Genomic DNA, 27,612 nt, shown 5'->3' with positions numbered 1-27,612 from the left:
TTTGCTTTATGACTTACAAATTTCGGGAATTACCTTCTACTGTTGATCAGTTAGTCACTTTTGAAGCTATTCTATTAATATTATTTGTGCTTATGTATATATTGAAAGTTACCTACCTACCATAACTTATAAATATTTCTTAAGTAACTTTATTAAAAAAATATTTGACTAATATATAATTAATAATTAACCCTCTCCCTAGAGTCATTAGCTATTGTTGAGTATTCTGTGCTAGAGTCCTGTACCGGTAGTCTGTACAAATTAGTCGGTAATTACCGACAACTAATTTATAGACCCGTCTTCAGCAATGAAAATGATGTCGCTTAATACCTCTCCCCAATTTGATGGAAGCATACAATGGATACATATTTGTTTATAATTTTTATTCTTCACAAAACTTTCCGTTATGCGTCAAAATATTTATATAATAATAGCCTTGTAGTAATGCATTTTTATCTAAATTAATAACATTATTATTTCAATTCCGTAAATATATGAACAATAAATAAAATATAGATTTCATGGATTTGGAAAATCATTTCTTTGCAACACATTCGAATGTTGTCAAAACAAATTATTCTTTGACATTGTCAATCGTTATGATACCGACGTTTTGATCTCGACAATCTCGATAACTAAAGCCCTTCTCCCATTACGATTTACGATACTTCTAGAATAGGTACGATACTCGAGTAGAATACTAGTAAGATATTTGCTCGCTACCCGATGATCGCATATTATGCAACTGAAAAATGACTAAATTCATCATTATTGTGCCTCGTTTTTGTGGGCGGACGTTATATAATAATATTACAAAAAATACATACTAAAAGAAAATATACCAATAGATAGATGCCGCAAATGCCAGAGACAGCCCGAAACCATACAGCACATTACGGGAGCATGCTCTAGTTTAGCACAAAATGATTACACACATCGACACAACCAGGTAGCTCATTATCTTCATCAAAGTTAGCTGTAAAATATAATTTTAATAAAGGAAAGCTTATACCATATTACAATTATAAACCAAAACCCGTATTAGATAGCCCAACATCTAAAATCTATTTCGACCGCGCTATTCTAACCGATAAAACTATTCATTTTAATAGACCAGATATAACCCTCGTAAATAAAATCACAAAAACTGCTTATCTCATTGACGTCACCGTACCCAACACACACAACATACAAAAATCAATTAGCGAAAAGCTTCACAAATACACCGAACTAAAAGAAGAAATCCTCCGAATATGGAACCTTAGGACTGTTTACATTATTCCAATAGTTTTGTCATGTACGGGAGTTATCCCAACTAATTTACACCATAGCCTGAAACTTCTAGATCTACCAAAAAATACATACATTACAATGCAAAAGGCAGCTATATTAAATACCTGCCGTATTGTGCGAAAATTTCTTAGTGACAGCGAAACTACTGTAACCGATATTTAAATCGAACCGTAAGTTACCTAGGGTCTCTTGGCTAAATAGCCCGCGCCCCTAGCACACAAACCCCTGAAAAGGGAGAAATAAAAGAAAAGAAACAAATAATAATAATCATTTATTTATTGTAACAACAGTTAGGTCGTTATGTCGAGCAATCAGCGATTCCAGTGACGAAGAAGCTCTTGCAGTTTTTCTTTTTTATTGAAATAGAAGACGGCAACATAAGAGTAAGAAGTACTGGATTCATCCATATATTGAAATAAAAATAAATTGTAGAGATTTGTAGCCGCACGAGAACTACAACTCATGATGATTAGAAATTTTTATTTTTCTACCGAAGAGATACGCGGGAGACGTGACGCAAAAGCGACCAACATGGTGAGTCGTGCGATGCTAGTCGCGGACGTGTAGGATACCGATAGCGTAGTGTGCGAGCCTACATACAAATGTATGTGATAATGTGAGTTACTCCGCGGCGACTAGTCTCCGAGACTTGCAGGATACTTGAATCGCCTGTGCGTATCGTAATGGGAGAAGGGCCTTACGGTTTGTGTGGGTTTGTAGATACGGTTGAAAATATCGGAAAAATTATAGATTATTATAATCTATACATACTTATAATAAATCTGTAGAAGTGTCAATTCTGTACATTGCAAATATTGAAAAAATAAATAGCAGGGGGTGTTACTGGATCGATACCAAACCCAGATATGTGATTAAAAAATTTTTTTGTCTGTCTTTCTGTCTATCTGTCTGTATGTGAAGGCATCACATAAAAACTAACGGTTCGATTTCGATGAAATTTGTTATAATTATTATCCTTTTTACCTTATTATCCTGGGCATAAAATAGGATACTTTTTATCCCGGAAAAATACGTAGAAAAAAGAAATCTTAATTTTTCTTAATTTTTCCGCGCGGACGGAATCGCGGGCGGATGCTAGTTTTATAATAAAAAAGATATTTCACACTTCCGATGCTATATGATTAAACGCAATAATTTTTTCTCTTATTTAATGTTATTGCAATTAAAATAAAATACACAAATAATGTTTTATTTTTAAGATGGTTTCAAAATGTTATTGAAAACTAGCGGTCCGCCCCGGCTTCGCCCGTGGTACATATTTACGTTTTCTCTCCATAAAAACCATCCTCGTACTTCAAGGAATATAATAAAAAAAGAATTATCGAAATCGGTTCAGCCGTTCTCGAGTTATGCGCTTACCAACACATTTTGCGATTCATTTTTATATTATAAGAAGATGTTCAGAAGCCTCTTATGATATGTACATATTACTTATCCATACTAATATTATAAATGCGAAAGTAACTCTGTCTGTCTGTCTGTTACTTAATCACGCCTATTCTACTGAACCAATTTGCATGAAATTTGGTATGGAGATATTTTGATACCCGAGAAAGGACATAGGCTACCTTTTATTGCGAAAAATGTACCAAGGGCGAAGCCGGGGCGGACGACTAGTATTAAATAAATATTAGAATAGTTTACTGCTGTCTGCATTTATTCAGCCTAAAAATTCGATAAATTTCTTTCTGAACTTCTAGGATATTAAAATTATACAGATGAATAATACAAATAAAATAAAACGATCCAATTACGAAAAAAATTTATTAGAAAATTTTAATTTAACAGTTTATAATTAGCGTAGTTGAAAATTTGGCTCAAAACCATCACCCCTCACCAACATAATAATTCTAGTAACTTGTTCATATGTAAAATATAAAATTTAGGTATAGATAAATATTTATATTTAACACATAAATAATATTAACCGTGAACCGCTAAATCAATTGCATTGCATCCTTTGCTTATTAACTGTAATAAAATATACAATGATGCACATAATATAATAATACAAGCTAAAAATACAAGTGATACAAATTATCCGTTCCGTCCTTAGTTTAAGTTCCGTCAGTTTCTATGATGTCTTAAAGATTTCTCAAAAGGCTTCGAATTGAGCAGAATTATCTTGTAGAGCTTTTGGAGTCTTTTGATTAGAATTTTATTGCACTTCACAAATAACAAAATATTACTAAACTAAAACTAATAGCTTTAACTATATAAAAACATAACGCAGATTGATATTTTCTTAGGATATTTGTTATCCAATAGATTTATAGGACTTTTAAGAACATAATTAAAAATTATCCTCTTGAAAACACACAATTTATATTTATTTTGATAGAAATATTATTTTCATGATTGATGATTGATGTCAAATGTCAAAAAAGTAAATAAAGAGATTGCCGTACATGGAATTTTGGATTCCATGAATATGTAATTAATAGAACATTAATTAATCGATTGATATAAAAAATATCGAATTTGATTAAAATTAAATTAACTGCCATGTTTTTTTGTGCATAAAATTTGCTTTTTTTATATGCAATTGCAATTGTAATAATGCGAATATTAATATAACTAATTTTAATTTACTATCTATTCCCTAAAACTAAGCTAAATTTCTTGGAAAAAGAACACTAAATTTTTTAGGTCTATACTATAGTTACTGATTGGTTACTGATAATCGTTAGTTACCGACCGATTTCGGTCGATATCGATGTCGATTAGTGTCGAGACTACGCCTACTGCTTTGCATATCTATACCTACATATAATAAATCTGTAGAAGGGTCAATTCTGTACATTGAAAATATTGAAAAAATAAATAGCAGGGGGTGTTACTGGATCGACACCAAGCCCAAATATGTGATTAAAAAAATTTTTGTCTGTCTGTCTGTCTGTCTGTCTATCTGTCTGTATTTTCAGGCATCACGTGAAAACTAACGGTTCGATTTCGATGAAACTTGGTATAATTATACCTTATTATCCTGGGCATAAAATAGGATACTTTTAATCCCGGAAAAATACGTAGAAAAAAAAAATCTTAATTTTTCTTAATTTTTCCGCGCGGACGGAGTCGCGGGCGGAAGCTAGTCTTCAATAATAAAGAGCAGTAGGACTCCAAATAAAATTAATAAATAATAGACTTTACGTATTAATAAAACTAACACTTGTACGAACACTATTTCACAAAGGAACATTTTTTCAATACATTTTATTATGGGGTATTGTCTGCCTCATTAAAAATATTTTAGCATTTTAAATATTAAGATGTTAAGAATAATGACAAAGACATCTCTGCTATCATGTAACCAATCATTAAATGTTTAGGATCTTACCATATGGGGATAATTTTTACCATTTTTTTCTACAAAATAATGGTCTTTTCGAATGAATAGAACCTAAACTAAAACAAGTTTCATGCTCACACAAAAAAATATTTGGATGTATGTATACTGTGCAGGGAAATCAGCCTCTATTTATCAATTATTTTTAGAATCAGACTATTTTCTAATTTACCTAATTATAATTAGAAATGTGTTAAAATAAACCTTGATCTTTCTTACCTACATTCAATGCAAATAAAAAATGGAAATTATGATATTCAAATCAGCAATAATTGTACTTATAAACAACGACGTATATACATTTTTTTATAAGCTTGAAATTAATTCATATATATATTAATTAATATATTAATTATATATTAATAATCGACATTAATAATATTCGATACTCTCTTGAGCGACAAAAGTTTTTTTAAAGATTAACGGTCTTACTAATTATAAAATTTGAAAAATTTTTTCGTCGTTACACAGCCTATTTATCGAGGAAGGCTATGTATCATCACGCTATGACCAACAGGAGCAATGCGGGTGAAACCACGGAACACAGCTAGTTAATAATAATGCGAAAGTTTATGAGGATGTTTGGATGTTAGATACTCGTTCACGATAAAACTGCTGGACGGATTTGGAATTTACAGTAATATAGGTTAACATCAGAATAACTTAAGAGCTATTACTACAGCGGTACAGCTAATATTTAATTAGTATTTTATAATAATAGAAAAAGAATATTACGATGCATTACTGCGTTATTGCCATCTTAAACGTACAGGCGCGTAAATTCATAATTATTTCTTCTCAGGTAAATGTTAGAGTTTAATGTCGTACTTCGATAGGCACTAGAGAAGGGAAGATGTTCTCTCATATTAACCTCAGGAAGGCATAAATAACAATTGCTTATTTATCTGATAAAGACACGGTAAAAATATAGGTACATATTATGTAGACTGAAGTTAATCTACATTTCGGACGAAAACAAATCCAGCAACAGCACAATAGAGTTAGAATAAAACAAATGTTTAATCGATTAGTTGAATGTACCTAAGTAGTTTTTAATTAAAACAAAATTAACTAACAATCTGAATTGCTAATACAATGCTAATGCTTTGTTAGGTTAAGTTAGGTAGACAGGTTCCCAAAATGAATAGTAGATACAGACACTAATAAACAATTACTAGCAAAACAGTTTTGATCGTCATTTTGTAGGCAACTAATTGCCGGTGAGATTAAACATTTTTAAATCTTTCAAGATGCATTTTTTTGTTTAGAGCGATGAAGCAAGTTATATTTATTATTATTATTATGAGCCATGGCTGTCCCACTGCTGAGCAAAGGCCTCTCTTCCCTCAATCCATTTCTCCCTATTTTGAGCAATTTTGCTCCAATCTGCTAAATGGGAATCAAGCTCGTCCCGCCATCTTGTCCTGGGCCTGCCGCGCAGCCTTTTGTCCTTGTTGGGGATCCACAAAGTGGTAATTTTTGCCCACAACTCCTCCGACATTCGGCAAACATGGCCAGCCCAGTTCCATTTCAGCTCAGCAGCTTTATGAGCTACATCGATTATCTGTGTTTTTGAGCGCAGTACCTCATTTTGGACGCGATCCGTAAGTTTTACGCCCAAAATACTGCGCTCCATCGATCTTTGGCAAACCCCAAGTGCGAACTTTTGGCGATCAGTCAATGACCAAGTCTGTGCACCGTAGGTGAGGATGGGTAAGATGCACATGTCCATGAGTCTTCGCTTTAGTGAAAGAGGCAAAAAATAATCGTCTTGCAATCTGAAAACCTTGTTTTCATTTAACAGTTCCTACGGAAATCAATTATAGAAAGTGTTTAGATTTTATTTTTTTAGATGTTTCAATTAAGTATCTTTATACTTTAGATTTTTTTTAGTGACGTACTACGTTACGTTACCTACTACTTACTTATAAATTACAATGGCGCGCGGAGGGCTAAATTTTCATCGTTAAATTAAAAATTATAGATAATGGAGAGGAAGATTTTTCACCGGAAGGTGGAATATTTTTTACTAAATTACTTGTCGTCTTGAAGGATCGTCCCCTTTCTTTTCTCTTCTCATCTTTTCTTCAAATTTCGAAAATATTTATAAGTAACAAACAATTTACATACACTATTTTTTGAAGGTGTTTAATAATTTTCAGCTCATAGACATACGTAGACGAAGTTAATATAGGAATATTTGCATCGAGTCTTGTAATATAAAGGCATTGCAATCCTTGTCACTTTTAAAACCACTTAACATTTATACTAGAAATCAATGTTCAGACATCGAATATATAAGCACATAAGTGACATGCAGAACAAACAACTCTACTGGGTTGGGCGCTATGTTACACAATAACACAAGAATTGGATAACCAATTGAAGAATTAAATTATAATTAGCTTCATTTTATAGTAATTTTGCTCTACATATCAATTATAAATGTGAAGTTGTGAATAAATGTAATGATTTCCACATCAACAGATAATTGCACCTTATCAATTCCTTATACAGTGGACCCGCGTTACACCGGCCCCTGGCCTATCCGTCGCCCCCTATTAACCGACATGTCTATAATTGCTAAATCCATATTTTTGGACAATTTTTACGTCGATCATTCATGATTTTACAGTATACAACCTGTACAAAAAAGTTCTACTACTATTGTGCTCTACTCGAAGATATTGTTTTAGTTCAAAAATACACAATGAAACATGATTTGTACCTACTTCGGAAACTACCTATAACATCTTATCTTATCATTAGGTACGTAATTTCTCGAATTACACGGTACTCTTGCCTAAAAACATCTGGACTATAGGGGGATCTCTAGACAGCACCAACAAATCCGACCGATACTTCGACAAGGCCCTTTTTTTTTATAGTGGGGAAATCTTCCAAAGATACCCACGGCCCCCGGGGAAGGAGCCGTGGTTTATGTCAGGCCCTGCAAAACGATTGTCTGAATAACGCGGGTCTACTGTAAATAAAATATCGAACAATGTTTAAGACAAAAATGCTTACAAAAGTTTACATAAATAACAATAATTACTTTTATTATAAAAACAAATAACCCAACTGCGAATTTATATAGCCAGTCACCTAATGTTTACAACGAGACCTCATAAGTTAAAAACCGTCCAGCGATTTGGCCTGAAGGGCCAAAGAAATATACACATACGCAGTTGGGTAAAAAAGTATATGAGTTGAGTTTAAACGAATGTAATAAACAATTTAAACAATAGAATAATAGTGCCCAAGGCCATTCTATGTACACAGAGTGTACCAACTCTATCGGAAATGCAACCGATGCAACTGCGGCGGATACGAAAGTTATCCTTGTTATTTGATCGTTTGCTGAAATACATTTGAACTAGTTCATTGGTTCGTTTACTGTTAACATCTTTGATGGTCATAACCATTCTAAACAATTCATACAGTTTAAACTTTACTTAACTAACTTTTAGAAATCATATATTTTCAATGCAAAACAATTGAATAGCATACACATTATGCCTATTCAAAGTAATTCAAGCAAACAAAGGGCACAGTGGCAATTTAACTTAACCGTCGACAATTTAAGTATATGATTTTGTAAAAACATTTTAATTTTCCCGTTATACATATAAAATACGTATTGACTGTCAGAAGAACCTAAAAGCATTGTATTGCTGTGAAATTAACCTCTTCTTTAAGTAAATGTAAATAATATCTTATTACAAAATTGGATAATAGCGCCAACAACGATTATACACATGCACACGTCGACTACGAACATTACTATATTGTCTAATTTCCTGCTATATCTGAAACTAATTAATTGAAATGAAATATCAATAATAATACTTAATTTCTTAACACTGGATGCAATCAATTGTTATTATAAAATAAGCAAGCCATCAGATGTTAAGTCATTCTTTACATAAATTGATAAGTATTATGAGCATCCTTTGTCCAGCAGTGGAGTCCCACGGCTGAAACGACGACGACGACGACGAAGAGCATCCTCATATTGGATTAATCATATCTAAGATATAAATCTGCTTTTGTACTGAATCATTTAAAAACTAATTCTACCTACTAAAAAAGATAAACCATCGCGGAATTAAAAAAAAACACAATATGCGAGAAACCTAATAACTATACCTGTATACATGATACGATAACTATATGTGTATATGGTACAATAGATAACTATATGTATGGTAAAGAAACTAAAAATTCATTTACTGCATCAACAACTGTTAAATATAGCCAACGATATAATATAAATACAAACAAGAGGATTATAGCAATTAAAGTTTACATTAATTGTACGAAATAATATATTATTTAAATGATAAAAAATTACGTATAAGTACATTGAACATCTTCTGTTATAAAATAAAAATAAGGAAAAATTTAGTCGTTTTATTTTTACATGCATTTGGTGCACTATTGATAACTTAACAGTAATAGTACTCATAGTTGCCCACATAGAATTATCATTTATCGTTTTATTTTTGAAATAATAGTGTAGGGACCACAGACATCTGTGGTAGGGACACACATGTACAATTCGCTGATCGAGCTATTGTATATGTGTGCGTCCAGATTGTTCAGTAAAAGCATTATTATTTGGGCAACCTTGGGGGCAGAAGCACTACTCAACAATAGTATTTTAAAATAATCAATTTTTATTAGATTGCCCATACTTATTTACTAAAACTGTTACTTATATACTTATTATTACTAAAACTTAGTCATGGAAAAATCAAAATTAAGTTAAAAAGCTTCTCGAATACTAATACTTAATACTATAATAATACTATAATTGGAATGTTTTCGAGGCTTTTTTTATTAATCGGCAGTTAATCCACACTATAGTTTTTATTATTCTATAAAATTTTTTAAAGATACAGAAATATATCTGTGATTTTCCAAACCTTTTACGTAGGATTTTTAATATATTTAGTTAAATGGCCTTTATATTATTAACGAAATAATACAATAAACGACATTGAATCTGTATAGAGATATTAATGTATAAAACATAAATCCAAACTTGGTATAACTAACACTTATATAAGCTGCGTGTTATAAAAAATTAACGGCTACTTTGATAAGGTAAGGTTTATGTAATCACTACAAATAACTAAAAAACCTTTGCTCTAAAGTCTTCGAAAGTAGTTCCGTCATTATCGATAAATAAAATTGATGAAATATCCACGGTATATGTGAATTTCCGTGTCCCTTTGTGGACCATGGGATCCTTTATATACTATCTCACTGACCAACCTCAACGGGAATCGATTCCAGAAGCCCTTGGTCCTACGCTCGCTCGTATACTACTGTAGCAAGATGGTAGCAAAGTATTATTGTAATAAATACTGTGGGGGTATTATTCACTGCATACGATTCAATAAATAAACAAGAAAAAATAATATGACGCACCTGAATTTTGATAACGTTGTTCAACCTTATTCCAAAATTTAAAAAGCAAAATTGGTTTAAAAACTGATCTTGAACACAATTATCTAGTACCGTAAATTAATCCTTTTATATCTTATTAGTGGCTTTTAGAATGATTTATATACTGAGAACCTCTATAGTTAACCTCTTTACCTCCTCCTTATATTCTCTATAGTTTTTCCAAGTGCAGCTCTATTCTTCTTTATTTGGATGAGAAACAGAATAATTTTTTACTAAAATGCCAATTTTGCAAAACACACCAAGGTGATCGACCCATTTTGGAATAAACAAAATATAACCGACGGCAGCGGAAACTAGTTTTTTTGGAATCTAAAAATATAATATCTATTATTATTATCTGGTAACCTGTTTACGTTTCAATTCAGTAAAATAGAATATATTCACACGTACAGATTCTTGTTAGGTATATCCCAGATATACCTAATGTCTACATTTTTTTAAATGCTTAATTGAAAACGGTATAATAATATATGTCCTATATTGTACTACTGTGACTATTCTCAGTTTCAAACCACATCAAATCTTTCAGAAGATTTTATTACTAAAATTACTAGTAGGTAGAACCATGATGTATTCGATGCAAATCTACCGAACCATCTGACTCTACCATAGAAGTAAATCTGCTCTACTTTAGTTTAATGCAGTTTACAAATATTTAATCATTGTTCATAGCATACAAGAAACGATGGTACTTTTCTCAGTAAAGAATGAACAGAGCACGTAAGTTGAGTAGTAAACCCTGTGAGTAAACCCATATAAACTGTCCCAAAACGTAAACTTGCAAAACACATTTACCTTTAACACCTACCAAGTTATGATCATAGTACTACGTTGCATAACACTAGATTTCGGTGTGTAGAACCCCAAGACAAGACGTTGGTTGCAGTTGGTAAGCTTAATTCTAAATCAAGTTAGTTGCTTTTGAACCACGGCTTTGGTAGGTCGTCCTCAACGTTAGATTTTTATCGTGGGTGATCGTAAAATAAACATAACACTTTTTGTTTTGTGCCTACTTCAGCAATACGAGGTTAGTTAATATTTGTAAGATCATTTAAATTTATTGTATTGATAAGTGTAACAATAGTAACCCAGTTGTGCAATTAATTATTAGAATGATGCTTCAATAGACGAATTCTGTCAAATAAGCTTTTTTATTGGATTGACCTGAAATTTTAATTAAACATAGGTTTTAAAATTTTAATTATTTCTGTATTTTTGTGTAGGTAACCATATAATCTTGAGTGAATATAATTGAATTAGAACTTAACTTTAATTATAATAAAATGAATAATTTTTTTCCATAAGTTAAGAATAAAAGCATACAATTATAATATTCGAAGTCAAATATTAAAATTATTGCTACAATTAATATATACAAGTAACAAAACCGTATCACCTTTATTGCAGTAAAATATCTATGATAAATATCTTAGAGCTAAATTTTCTAAACTCAATATCGCGCTTTTGAATATTTATGATCTTAGTAATGTGTAAAAAGTGTCATACACCATATAACGAACTAATTTGAATATTTAGATACTACTTCATCGTCATACATTAAATATAAAATGCTCCATGATATAACCGTTAAAAATTAAAGAATTTCTTACAAAGGGAGTAAAAATACTCTTTCATGTTATTTTACTACATAAAAATAAACATAAATTCTTATTGCAATTTACATTGACCTTGAAAATACTTAATAAAAAAATATTAAATATTAAATGCAGTGTTGTTTTGAAAATTTATTTCACAATACCTTAGTAAGATATAATAGTTTCGACAACTACGAAAACTACGCTGCAATTGTTATAGAAACCTGATCAAAATATTTATCCGTAAACTAGATTATTTTAACTGTTTCGTAATATAAATTATTATTTTAGGGTTGTTTATTGTTTATTTAGAACCAAACAGGTGCACAGGGCCGAAACAATACATAGGTACCAATTTCAAAACAGCCTGATGCGTTAGATAAAAATTAAACGGCATACCACCGCACCATAATTATAAAATCGGGTTATAAATAATATCGAAGACTGAAAACAACGAATACTTTTGGCGGTAACTTATTCTATAATTATAGATGTAATAAATAAATGCAATAATATATTCAAATGAAGAGCTTGACATTCAATAGTTTAAACTTGCTAAAATATGGTTGACGTCATTTTCAATCTAACAAAACAATTAATCCAGAGCCTATTTATTTCCTTCATTATCACGTCCTATTTGGCTAATTAATACAGGAAAAAAAAGTAGAAAACATGCTTAAATTCATGAAATTAATACATTGTCGTCGATCCTTCATAAAGTGTACAAAATATGAATTAAATCTGTCCTTTTAAAGTGGGTAAAATCAAGCCTTATTGGAGTCAGTTACATACAAATGTCATACATACATTACATACGGATATATCGGCTATACACAATAAATTATATTTTGCGTTAGTTTGTTTATTTATTTTTTTATCTGAAATACGTATTACGTAGTAATTAAATTTTTTCACAAATTAATAATGATAAATGGATGACGTGAACTGAACAAAAATAGTTAGTTCGGTAATATAATACGCAAATAATATTTGATAAAAAATAATAATTAATTTTATTTTTTGTTGTGTAGTCATATTCGTTACTTTGTTTTAACAGATAAAAAATATCAAGTTAATTAAAAAAATAACTTAGTTTAACATGACATAGATCTTCTGAAGCTCAAGCAAGTTCTTACATAAAGCATCAAGAACATTAAAGGAAAAACCAATAATTATTTATTACAATGCAAAAATATTATACGCAAATGAATAACAATCGTGTGAACGAATACGTTTTGTTAACAGTACATTGATATTGACATTATTCGTTTATGGTTAATTCTTGGCATAATCATTATTTTATAAACATTTAGCGGTCCTTGCTTCGCCCGTGGTTTATGTTTACGTTTTCTCTCCTTATGTACCACCCTCGTACTACAAGGGAAAGAATAACGAAAAGAATTAACGAAATCGGTTCAGCCGTTCTCGAGTTATGCGCTTACCAACCCATTTTGAAATTCATTAATTATATTATAAGATATGATTTATACTGATATGTTATTCAGATCTAAGCCCAGGGATTGATCTAAATACTTATATAATCATATTTCACAAGTACTAAGCACACAATTTTTATAAGCAATACATTATTAAACTTTGATTACGTATGGAAATGGATGAAACACAATTTGATTAAATGTTACAAGTCTTGTCTATATATTTATTTAAAACTAGATTTCCGCCCGCGGCTTCGCCCGCGTTTGTAAAGGAAAACCCGCATAGTTCCCGTTCCCGTGGGATTTCCGGGATAAAAACTATCCTATGTGTTAATCCAAGTAACCCTCTATATGTGTGCTAAATTTCATTGTAATCGGTTCAGTAGTTTTTACGTGAAAGAGTAACAAACATCCATACATCCATACAAACTTTCGCATTTATAATATTAGTAGGATAAATATCTATATAGAGAATAAAGTTTTTTTCTAGAGTGTCTACTGTCATTTATAAATACGCTCTATCTTGCTTATTTATAAAAATCTATGTATATTTTCAAAAATAACTTGTTTAAAGTTATGATATGTATGAAACATTTCAACAGTTTTTTGTTACAATAAGCAGTTCTGACAAGGCACTATAAATATACTAGTAGATTTTTAATTTTTATATATATACTGCTCTGTCCTTTACCTGAAGGTTGCCTGGCAGAGATGGCTTAGAGCCATAAGGCCGCCATTTGTACATTTTGAATGGTTTTGTTGTACTTTTATTTTATAAGACTGTGGTACAATAAAGAATAAATAATAAATATAGCTTCCGCCCGCGACTCCGTCCGCGCGGATGTCGGTCTTCGCGTGGATGGTTTATTTCTCCATTTTGAGTAACTCTGACAATGACATCTTATAAATATCTATTGGACCCAAATACGGCTAGGCCTATAAATAATACGCAACGTGTGTTCGCGGTTCTACAGAACAACGTCTATGGACAAAACTGAAAAATTAAGATTAATTTTTTCTACGTATTTTTTCAGGATAAAAAGTATCCTATTTTACGCCCAGGATAATAAGGTATAATTATACCAAGTTTCATCGAAATCGAACCGGTAGTTTTCACGTGATGCCTTCACATACAGACAGACAGACAGACAGACAGACAGACAGACAGACAGACAGACAAAAATTTTTTTAATCACATATTTGGGTTTGGTATCGATCCAGTAACACCCCCTGGTATTTATTTTTTCAATATTTTCAATGTACAGAATTGACCCTTCTACAGATTTATTATATGTATAGATTGTATTCATTAGTAATTTAGGCATGTCCATAATTTTCTTTCAAATGGGCAAAGTAGAGAAAAAGTAAAATTTTATTATGACTTATTTTTATAGGTTAACTACAAATTAGCGTCTATACGATAATGGTATCTATAGAAAGAACAAGGAGGTCATTTAACACTTTTATTTCTAAGTCGGGTTTTAGCAAAAGTAGTTTTAGGAGAATATCCGTAGTAACTGTTTACCTTTCAACCTAATATGCTTGATTTATTCTGTGATTTTATAAGAAGAATATTGATAATTATAACTCAAATTCAGGCGACTTATTTGTATGGGACGTTCTACTTTATACGTATATATTGACCATGTAAAATGGCTTTCGTTATAGGCACTCTTACCAACTTAACTTGGCTTGGTTTTAACTAGCCAACAAATGGAAATTCTTAGTATAAATACACCTAAGATATAAGAAAATAATATGAATCAACAAAAAATAATTAATCGATAAGTACATATTAATGTAATCAATGCTAGACTGTGCAAATATTACTTATTATAAAACGGTTCAATTAATGGTCTTTACCTACCCCCGATTATAAAAAAAACAACAAAGAATCCGATACATCGTAATAAAATATATCATACTAGCTTTTACCCGCGGCATCGCTCGCGTTAAGAAGTATTAATATTGATTAGGTATATTTTTTGCGGCTTTGGTACATTTTTTTAGCGTATGTAAAAACTTAGGGCCTACAAAACTACAAAACTTTAATCACATATTTTATCCCCTTAGAGGTGGAATTTTACAAAGCCCGATCGGTATAAAATTGACATAGTTTCATACAAACTTTCATCCCTTATTTAATCCCCTTGGGGGTAGAATTGATCCAAATCCTTTCTTAGGGGATACCTACCTGCATACCAAATTTCAGCCCGATACGTCCAGTGGTTTGGGCTGTGCGTTGATAGATCACTATATCAGTCACCTTTGAGTTTTATATAATATATAGATTACTGACTGAAACCGCAGGGCAAAGCTAGAGTATGAATTTTCGAAAATCTTTTCTTACCGGACGCCTACGGGTCATATGATCTATCTACATGCCCAATTTCATGCAAATACATCCAAGGAATAAAAAGTTTCATACAAACTTCTATCCCCTATTTTACCCCTTTAGGGGACGAATTTTCTAAAATCCTTTCTTAGGGGACGCCTACGTTATGACATCTATCTGCATGCCAAATTTCAGCCCGATACGTCCAGTGGTTTGGGCTGTGCGTTGATAGATCACTATATCAGTCACCTTTGAGTTTTATATATATATAGATTTACATTTGTTTTTGGCACTTTAGGATATTTTTTCCCATCGTAAGCTTCAATTTTTCCAGACGAACGTTACGTAATGTGAATCTAAATATACCTAGTAATATTCCATGTATTTATATAATGCGTATATAATATTCACAAGTTATATCCACTGACTAAAACGAAAGTTACTCATAAGAAACATCAATCATAGTGCAGATCACATAGTTACGAATTGATCTATCTTAGACGTCCGTCATGCGAACATATTACTGTGTGTCCGGCGTCCACTGAAGGCCTAAAGATATCCTCGTAAAAGTGGATTTTACATTGTAAATCGAAATTTTAAATCCATACTATAATATTACTCAATCACGCCTAAACTAACTAAATAAATAATAAATAAAATAAATCTTTATTTGCCAAAAACAACTTAACCAATTTTCATGAAATTTAGTATGGAGATATTTTGATACCCGAGAAAGGACATATGCTACTTTTTATTTCGGGAAAATGACGCAATCCCGGAAATCCCACGGGAACGGGAACTACGCGGGTTTTTTTTTTGACTGCGCGGGCGAAGCCGCGGGCGGAAACATAGTCACCCTATTAATATATTTAGAATAAAGCCATTAATTTTTTCAATTAGATTCAATCCCTATTAGATTAATCAATTTAAATACAGAAAATTTAAATAAGTCGATTTCCTTCTAAATATGTAATACAAAAAATAACCAACAACAATTAAAACAAATTAACAATTTCCACGAGTGCATTTCAAACCTTGACTTTGTGACCTGAAAAACAAGGACTTGTGTAAATAGTATAAGAAAAATAAATTTTATGAAAAGCTCTTTATTAAAATTGATATACCTATACTTCTAAAATATACACTAAACATATTATAATTATTTGTACCAACTATAGTATAAAATAGTTTCATAAAGAAGTACACGAATGTGTTTACATTTCTTCTCGATTATTTATATTTTTTCTGTTCATGTGTACCTAAATTATTTTACCTCTATTTAAAATAATATTTCATATAACCTCTAATACTACTCTACTTCGTCCTTAATTCTATTAATCTTCTTTAAAATTGCCACTCTCACTATAACCAATACCAATAGCAAATAATTTTGATGATATTAACTTCTATTATTATCCGACATAAGCATTATACTGACCTTAACCAGTAATACAGAATTTGCATAAAAAATAAAGACATGTTTTCATGTTCATACAGGGTGTAATCGTTAAGTGTGCACAGGCTATTATTCCGTAACTATTGCAGATATCAAAAAACTTTATACTCATATCGAAAGCCCTTTACCTAATGAGTAAAATGACTATAATAACTTTTAAAAAATAAAACGGGAAATATCCAAAAAAGTTAGATTAAATACATTGAATTTTCCATACATTTTGTGTTCAAAGCAAATGTTCGAAGAGACGTCCTTGTTTTGGAATGCCATTGTATTCCACATCGAGCTCTGTTTACAGTTGCTAAATAAATTTTTATTAAAATTTGCGAAGTAATTTAAGCACAAATTCAAAAAAAGAACCAAAATTGTTTATATTACATGTTTAGGATAGTCATATCTCATACTAAATATTGTATGGGAGTGATTGATGTAAAACTTTTGGATATTTCCCGTTTTATTTTTAAAAATATGTTATAGACATTTTACTCATTAAGTAAAACGATATCACCATAAAGTTTTTTGATATCTGCAATAGTTACGGAATAATCGCCTGTGCACACTTAACGATTACACCCTGCATAGCCTATAACTATTCGCGATACATTCTTCAATTATTCAGAAACACTATCGAATCTAGACTTTAAAACTTGTTCTTAGAAGGGTAATCTCTGTTCATCATTATTCGACTTAACACATGAACAAATAATTAATATGAAGAGGAAGAAATATACATAGAACAGGTCGAAGAGTCAGGTCTGTACTTAGATTATTAAGTAAGGTCTATATCATGGAAAAAACGTAAACACAAGTTAATAACAATGATTGGCTTCTAGGATTTTACGGTCAATCTTGTATACAAGATGTTATTACTTATTATATCAAGTGTCAACCAATTACGATTCAATTATGTATAAACCAGCACTGGAATGAATCCATTCTATTTTGGGTTAATTTCCTACAGAAATATGTATATGTATAACTAGCTTCCCCCCGCGGCTTTGCCCGCTTTGTCTAAAACCTAATAAATTATATACTAAAACCTTCCTCTTGAATCACTCTATCTATCTAAAAAAATCCGCATCAAAATCCGTTGCGTAGTTTTAAAGATTTCAGCATACAAAGGGACATAGGGACAGAGAAAGTGACTTTGTTTTATACTATGTAGTGATAATTTATTTAACTATGAAGGAATGCTTTTTGTTAAAATTACAATAATAAATGTAGAGTTATTATGATTAATTGCTCTTTGCACTTTGTCTGCTCGTAGAATGTTCTACGACAAGAAATTAATTACTTAATACAGTTTCTAATCTTCTATATTATTGGTCAATAAGAATTTGTACACGGAAAATCTTCATCTGTAAAAAACATTAATTAATACAAGTGGTAATTGGTGTAACCGAATAATTTCTTCATGATTGTAACGCTCTTGATTGTTATTATTAAATTTGTAATCATTTGTTTTAGCACTGTTTCAAATACAATGTTTCTCTTAGCAATTTTACAAAGCATTTACTTAGTGAGTTGTGTGAAAGTCGTTTACTTTCCAAGGCTCGCATCCGATGATTCCGGGTTTATAGGCCAAAGGGCAAAAGGTGAAACAAAAGTTCTCAAAATGCTGTGACATTTCCGTAACAAGCGTTAAAACAATATTGTACTTGAAATATAAACGGGAAAGTATCTCAAAGATATCTTCCGCTGACGCCACGCTGACGCAGTGCCGACGTCTTACTTCAAAAATTCGTATAGGTACCTATCGTAAAAATAGCGAATTTTAGCGCGTATTTTGTCATGTTTATTTTTATGTCCGTTAATAGTAGTATAGATATTAAATCATATTTATAATATTATTATAGAAATTTAATGATTTTTTTTTTCCCAAATTTAACCCAATCGATAAAATAGCTTCTTGATATAATTATCAAGGAGCTATGGTATCGAAAAGATGTATTCAAACTACCTAGTTAGTTACTTTTGATTCTTTGTTTTTCATAAACTTGGATCATTTAAATACTACGTGCGATTACTTATGATTATAGAAACCGCTATTCAGTTTTTAATTTATTGACATTGAACCTACGGGTCAAATATATCGTTTGCGATTCATACCTAATTTCTATTATGTAATTATTATTCACCAATGATTGTAATAAATAACGCATAAAATCGAATATTTTCCACAAATAACATATTTTCATCTAGGTACACACTACACATAGAAGAAAAGTACATAAGAAAATTCGATACACTTGCGAATGTAGTACGACAAATTACATAGTGTGCACTACGCACTTGTCCGACTTGTCAACCACTTCCTCGGCACAATGACGTAACTAGATCCGTTCACTTCTCGTACACCCTACCATACATTTTGTTATAAATAACTCTCAAATTACTGCTACTTGTAATCATTACATATTTCATAACATCTTCTCAAAGCACCGAGGCGGAAATGTGCAATTTCCACTAAATCTATCATGCGATATAATTATTTCTAAATTAAAATCTCGTCTATATAACCATACTAATATTATGGAAAATATATTTAAATTATATTTTTGATATCGTAGCATTCTTAAATAAAATCATACAAGACGCCGTGAGCTATTTTAACGCAATTTTTTGTGTATTTTTGGCATGTCCAAATATAGATCGTTGACTATTTTTTACCCTTAGTAGGTAATAAGCAAGCAAATATAGGCATGTACATAATGATGCATAAATATATTAAAAATATATTATAAATACATAATTATATTAAAAATGGCCTTTAACTCTGTATGTCTACATGTCATGTAATTTTAGAGATTTTATTGGACGATAGAGTCTGTGTAGAGCGGCATAATATTTTTATAGTTAACATTATATCTCATAAAACTTGCGACACGATCGTCTAGTTACTAGTAGATTAATATTAACAGTATTATTTACTCCCTTTTACTTTAAAATTGTTTGTCAAAAAGATGTATATAATAATATGTAGCCGCTTAAAAATACACTAAAAATAAGATATAATTAGATATACTAAACTTTTATCGTGTTTATAATATATAGAATTGCCATATGGTAACATGTCATATGATATAAAATATTTATAGACACACTCCATGTATTTCATAATATTATATGTGTAATCTTATCTAACTCAGTAGACTCCATCGTAAATTACGTCGCCTCATGTCCGTTGTAAAAGAATATCTTCTAAACATTCAGAGGATTGATTACTTTATGTATCTATACTGTTTTCATTGTCTTATATTTCTCTAGCTGTGCTCCGTGGTTTTATCCGCAGTGATCCACTTCTATTGGTCTTAGCGTGATGATAGCCTAGACTTCCTCGATAAATGGGTTATCTAATACCGAAAGAATATTTCAAATGCAGGTTCACGAGATTAGCACGTTCAAGCAAACAATCAAACTCTTTACCTTTATAATATTAGTATAAAATATAGATAATAAATCAACTTTATAAGCAATTTTTTAATAATCCTATAATAATTACGACAATATTATGCTCAATTTAGGTTTAAATCATCAGAATGCAAGATGCACGTCGCTCCAACATCAAAAAATGATGGTGAATGGTTCATTCATTTAAAAAAGTGAAATCCTATGCGGCTTGACGACTAGTTGAGCAGTTTGTTTTGTTTCATTGCATCAAAATTGCTCTGACCCAGTGGCCTACTCCATACTACGGAATTCGGAACTATTTGTGTTACCATAACCAACTCATATCTCAGCTTCTACATTCATAACGAATAGATACCATCTATTATTAGATACTATTATTAGTCACGGTAGTTATTTTCGTGTACCTACCTGTAGTAAAAGTAACGTTTGTAGTGTAACAAAGTTTTAATTTACGTTCGAAAATCCAACGCCAATTTATGACGTAAATGGTATGGTTGTTGAATAACGTTACAATAGTTTAATTACCATTTACATCATTCAATTCAAGCGAGACAAAAATAAACAGAGTTATTAATAACGTAAAAATATACGAATTATTTAATTCTACATAATAATAAACACTAAAAACAGTAATGCAATATCGTATGAACTACCTAGGAAATGAAACCTTCCTTATATTTAAGTAAAAAGCTTTTCCGTGCTAAAGTTACGATTAAACCAGAATTTAGCACTCACGCCTACGTCAGCATTTTATTACAACATTTTTCCGATATCGCGTATCAGTTATAGAAAGGCGGTATTATATTTAAACCGGTTTCGAAAAAGCCTCTCTCATGGAAATTTCGCGAACGTCTATTGCATGTTAGTAAAAAGAACTATTGACTAATAATTCCTTTATTAATCATTTTTTAATAAAGAAGGGAAAAAGTAGAAGAAGAATGATAGAAACAGAAAGTTTTAAAAATTTCTTAATTTGAAGGAGATTTGAAAAATCCTTGCTATATCAATGGCTAGGGAAGTAACCTTTTATGCTGATATGACCGCAGCTTTGTCATGTGAGTTTATATCCAAATGTCACGTCCACATGAAGAAAGTTGCGAAAGGTTGCAATAAATGTTAATTGCATAATAAAGTCAAGGACAAACAGAGTCAAAAAAAATTCAGTATCGAACAAAATTCGGTAACATTCTTCCGCATTTTAAAGAATCGTGTATAAGTCGATGAACTTTTAAAATTTTTGCTGCTAGTTCAGTCTTCTTTGTATAGTTTCGTAAGAATTGTTTTGATTTAGCTCTTTATGAATTACATTTCACATTAACACACATTCTAGACGTGACACAGACATGATAAAATATTTTTATAAATCGTTAATTTTATCAGGTTAATAGAGTCATCGATTTTTACAATATTTATTATCATATTATATACAGGGTTACTTGTAAAACACCGGCAACCTCGCAGGACAAGATAGCTAACATCATAAGCAACAACATTTGTTCTACGACTTTTGATAATTTGTTAGATTTTATTTTCATACAAAAATAAATATTCATTTAATTTTCCGTTTGAATATTATAAACTCTACGCCTCCCAAAAATTACGTAAACAAGAAGCGAATGAGAGGGGGAAGGGGGCGTCGCGTCGTCCATCCGATAATGAATAGAACATAGGCTTACAAATGTGAGAAGAGTACAATAAAAGTTTAAAAAATCATTTAAAAATAATTTATTGCGTTATGCCAAAAGTCGTAGAACAAATGTTGTTACTTATGATGTTAGCTATCTTGTCCTGCGAGGTTGCTGGTGTTTTATAAGTAACCCTGTATATCTTCTTCGTATGTTGTCACTGCAATCCTCGTAAGCGACTGGACCGTTTTATTGAATCTTTTATGTATCAGATGGATTCGAGAATGGTTTAGAATTTCAATCTAGTATAACTAAAATACAACATTGTGATACAATCCATTCCATAAGAAAATCTCACAACATTTAGATTTTCCGAAATTATCATTTTCAAATGCGAAATAAAAAAATTATGATGAACCAATTTGAATCTCATTAATATCATTGTCTAAACTGTTATGTGGAGAAACAGTCTGCCCTTAATTACTATTACAGCATACACGTTACATAAGTAAATCAGAGCCGCGTGATATGATTAAAAAAACATTTTTACACGTGTATCAAGCCAACGAAATGACTTTCGTAATTATTCGTTAACAGTATTCTAAGCGCAAACTAACAATTAAAATCAATGTCGAAACAACACGAACTTCACATATATCTCAAACATAACTTTAATAACTAAAGCTATTTAAATAAGAGTCACTATTGTATAAATTTCCTATGCAGATAAGTTCTTTAGAGTCGTTCGGGTACTAGACCTTAAGGTGATCTTCAATACGTTGCATTATTTTTCCTGTTTTCTACGTAAAATCGCAATTGCAGGACTAAATGATCTTGACTATTATCATCTGTTATGCTTTCGGTTTTCCTTGTAGATTATACTGGATGACCTAGGGCACAAAGATTGTTAAGAGCATTATTTTGTTGTTTATAGATAAATGATTAAATTTCGATGAAGCAATGTGAAATATCTAATGGACGGATAAATGTTCTGTGAAACGGCCTAGTACTTATTGTGAAAGCATATTAATATTAATACTTTATACCAGTCATAAAGCAGGTGGTCGTTAATCATCTTTGACCTACATCTGTTCTATAGGCCTAATTTTTTCTATGGTAATTTTACAAAAATATAGTTTTATCTTCTCTCACTAATAGCTGAAGTCATATTTATTAAAGTAAAGTTTATTTATTTTAGATTCATATAGTTGGACTTATTTGTTTGATACTCGCATATTTTATTGTACACTACAAGGTACACTATTATTAACACAACGACGTCTAACAAAATAGATTCAATTACAAAATAAAATACTGTTATTAAATCTGATATTTTACACAAGTTTTACACATATTAAAATAAAAGAAAAACATGCATCTAGTGTGCATCTAGTCTCTAGAGTCAGTAAATGTGACGCAATTCATCAGTTCAAATAACAACATTGAACGTACTTTTTACTCTTGTAAACTCGTTAATTTTGTTACAACTGAAAACTTTATATACAATCTACGTTATCGTGCATCAAAACCACAGATAGATAATCGTAATAAATTTACAAGAGTATTTCATATAATTGACACAATAATACAATAATATAATTGAAAATTTTTCGTGTAAAATTTCATGATCCTTAACATTTTTCAAAGGATTTGAAAAGAGCACCTGGTTTGAATTCCTGTTTCTTTATTAAGGCAAAATGGTTAAAGATTTCTAACACAATCCTTAATTAAATTATTGTAGTATTTATATGTTATGTCATGCATGAATATTTATTTAATTTTGTTTTTAAATGATTATTTAAAATCGCTTATAGCGTTTGTTTTTTGCGTAACGTATACAACTAATAATTTTGTTGTATCCATTCTATGCAATAGTGTGTTGTATTTCTCAATATTATAATAATTACAAGCGGATACAAAGACAGGCAACGTATATACATATATAATATACAACGTCGAATTAGTTTTCCGCCGTAGCTTAGCTTCGCTCATGACAACCTAACATTTCTATATATCACTAGCTTTCGACTCGCGGCTTCGCCCGCATTGTTTTAAGTCTAATAAATGATTTACTTAAACTTTCCTCTTGAATAACTCTACCTATCTATTAAAAAAACCGCATAAAAATCCGTTGCATAGTTTTAAAGATACATAGGATGTGAAGCTATGGATATGTTTTATACGATGATTACACTATATTAGTGAAAATCGTATTCTTTAGTTTTGGCGGACACTGAGTTAAACAGAAATAAATTGATTTCCAAATGTAGAGCAATATTTTATAAATAGTATAAAAAAAGTTTATGAAACGAAACTTATTTGAAACTGACCAATATCTAATCTAGAATGCACCTCCTGCATTCTAGTATCTAATTATGTAACTGTTACATTTTATCAATTGAATTCTTTCATACTGTTGCCTTTTCTCGTTCTACGTAATATGCGTAAATTCATTGTCTTGGAATGTATTACAAGTGCACTTATATGCCGCTAATTCCCAAAACAAAGGCCTTATAAACGCGGATGGTTGTTCCACAAAATTGGTTGTTTAGTTGAAAGTGGGCTACACCAGCGAAAGTGCTCACGTGTGTATCCACGCTTTATGATTTCCGCTCGAAAACGCAGTTTATGTTATAATATACTCTATGGTAATTTAATTCATTTGCAACCATTTATATGCATAATTATACTAATTTAGCATGCTTAGGTATATGAAAATGATTTTAGATACAATATAACTAGCTGCGCCCCGCGGCTTTACATGCATTGCTCCGCTCTTGTATTCTTGCCTTGAATAAATGGGCTATCTAGATTTTTTTCAAATCCAGTGCAAGTGGTTCCTGAGGTAAGAACGTTCAAACAAACAAACTCGCTTCAGCTTCATAATATTAGTACAGATATAGGTGTTAAAACAAAATCATCGGAAACCTTATCTTATCATTACAAGTGTAATCAATACGTAATTATTTTCATTGCCATACTATTAGTTCTACAAAAAACATTTTACATAATATTTAAGCTTTGAAGCTTTAAGCCTCTATTAATAAACAAATTGATAATTTGCTTTGAATTATTAATGCAACGTTTAAATCCACCATCGATTAAAAACATAGGCCTATTAAATTACGTAATGTTTCAACAAAAAAAGTAATATTGGCATGTTATATAATCTTGAATAGATTGGCAATCACAACTTGTTCCATACAAGAAGTTAAATATGTACAGCCAACGAAAATGTTCCCATTAACATTATGGAGTTGATTAATTTTGTATTCATATTAATTAATACACAACATAACTCATAAAGTGTTGTAGTAAATGCATGTTCTATGGGTTCTCTTAGTTAGGCATGGGGAGATTAAACCTTATTATAATACAAAGTCTAAATGAAATAGCCAATTAACACAAAATACCACCCCTTGTAAACTAAAAGCCCAACTAGGAGAAATAGTACAGAATAGGTACTTAGTATGTAGTTGCTAAACAAAGATAGATAAAAATTCATAGTATCAAATAATTGCGAAGTGACAGAAACTTAGAAACAAACAAATATTTATACATTTTGTGTTGTCGCACACGAAATGTAAATATTAGGTTATATTCATGAAACAAATATGATATTTAATAAAATAAATCAAAAACTGTGAAATGTGAATACGCGCTAAATATTTTCGAATATCTTCCTACTTGTCTTTGCTTTCTTCTCGTAGCCTTTGTCCATAACTATTAATCATCAAAAGAAGCGTGAATAAAATCCCCATAAAATTTGATCGTAGGTGGATATTTATTACATATTATCTAGATGCTTGCTAGCAATATAAGTAGGCCATTGGGTTAGTAAGAAATATCTACACTGCTCGCTTAGCGCGCTGTTTGCACTTCGCAAGTCTTGGGTTTAACGCAATACTAAATCTATTCGTTTTAATGAAATTTTAATGACTAGTTTTGATTGATTAGTATACTTATAGAAGTTTCGTGTAAATTCTTGTTAGGAAAATGCATCATCCTTTTGACAACGGAAGCTAAACTCGAAGGCTATCGTTGCATGTGACCTTTGAAATGATACCTACTTTAATTTTTAATTTTAAAATACTGCTTAATACATAGGTGCATTAACAAAAATGCAACTTAAGATTTTAAGTGTTTTAATTATTTGGTGAATTAATTTGAAATAAAGACAAAATTCATTTATCACGTCGATTTGGCATTTATAAATACTTCTTCTTTAATAATTACTTCATCAACCTGATCAGTAGTTGCGTATCACGTATTGGCGAACCCACAAATCAGTGGCACCCATCCTAAAAAAAAAAAAAAAAAAAAAAAAAAAAAAAAAAAAAAAAAGTTTGGACTCTTTTCCCACTAAAGCGACCACGCTGAGTCGATAGCACTCACTCCCAAAGCGATAGGATGCACGGTTTCGAAGATGTGCAGATCGATTAACTCATATCTAATTGATATCCGGTGGGTCATTAGCGTCCCATTGTTCACCTTTTCCTATTAGCTAATTACACCGTCCGGCGTTCTTATCTATTACTCATTGTGCACCTCGCTTATCACTGCTTTTGTATTAAACTTCTTTGTTATGACCTACCTCACTATTCTAACCAAACGATGTATTATTATATTCAAGAAAAAATACGTCTAAAATCCTATAACTATATTTATATATTATCGTACTATATTATTATAATTGCTGTTTTTTAAAAAACCAATTCGCTTCTGACGTTGTTTATCAAAGTCTAACCTAACCTAACCTAATTGTTGTTTTTTTAAAAAGCGATTCGCTTCTGGCGTTGTTTATCAAAATCTAACCTAACCTAACCTAACCTAATTATTTTTCCGGGTAATCTGATGTATCGAACTTTGTTGCGAGCTACCTCGCTATTCTGAATCATCAATAAAACACATTCATTTTACTGCCATTTTTATTTCCAAAATGTTGTTGCTTATTATCTACTGCTTTGTGTATTTAGCGACCATTTGTCCATTTTGCTATATAAAAATAATTATTGATGAACATTTGAATTGTAGCCTTATCTACTTATAAAATAGGAGCGAAACATCTCATCCACTAAAATATCGTTGTACAGTGTGTTCCCTGTAAATATGCTCGTAAAACTATGCATTGAATATCCCTGAAACTTATATAGCAAATACATTAAGCAATATTCACCACAAACTGAAGTCCAATCATTCTGAATCCTATCAACATTCCAGTCCCATCTCTTACAATTCCTTTTCAAAAACTGGAGATGATATCGCTCAGGTGTTCGTCCATATGAATCAAAATATTGACCGATGCCATTCGTATCGATATGTACAGCTACCCAGTGTGAACCTGGTTTATCATCCGCATCCAAATTGCATATTATATACGTTGGTACATGGGTATACATAGGCAGTCTATTAGCAGCATAAACATTATTTTCTAGACTAGGATGAATCTTTTTCATATGTTTTTGTAATTCTAGTGTATCCATGATATTACTGTTATTAGCAGATTATTACAGTACCAATCTATTCAATGGTTGTCATAGGAATGTTCAATTATAGTGTTTTGTATAAGATTAAATAGGAAGTTTGTAATGAAATAAAAAATAGTAAATTGCATACAAT

The 27,612-nt window shown here is 30.9% G+C and overlaps 1 protein-coding gene across 1 annotated transcript in view; it reads left to right on the top strand.

The window, feature by feature from the left end:
- The first annotated feature begins 11,036 nt into the window (after positions 1–11,036).
- Positions 11,037–27,612, top strand: part of LOC123692321 (elongation of very long chain fatty acids protein 7-like) — a 41,628-nt gene continuing 25,052 nt past the window's right edge. The window contains exon 1 of the mRNA XM_045637056.1: positions 11,037–11,162. The gene's annotated coding sequence lies outside the window, so the exon portion shown is untranslated. The remainder of the gene's footprint in view (positions 11,163–27,612) is intronic.

The sequence above is a fragment of the Colias croceus genome, chromosome 6 (genome assembly GCF_905220415.1).
Source record: "Colias croceus chromosome 6, ilColCroc2.1".
Taxonomy (NCBI): Eukaryota; Metazoa; Arthropoda; class Insecta; order Lepidoptera; family Pieridae; genus Colias; species Colias croceus.
Note: the sequence above shows the minus strand (reverse complement) of the source record. Positions and strands in the feature narration are given on the sequence as shown.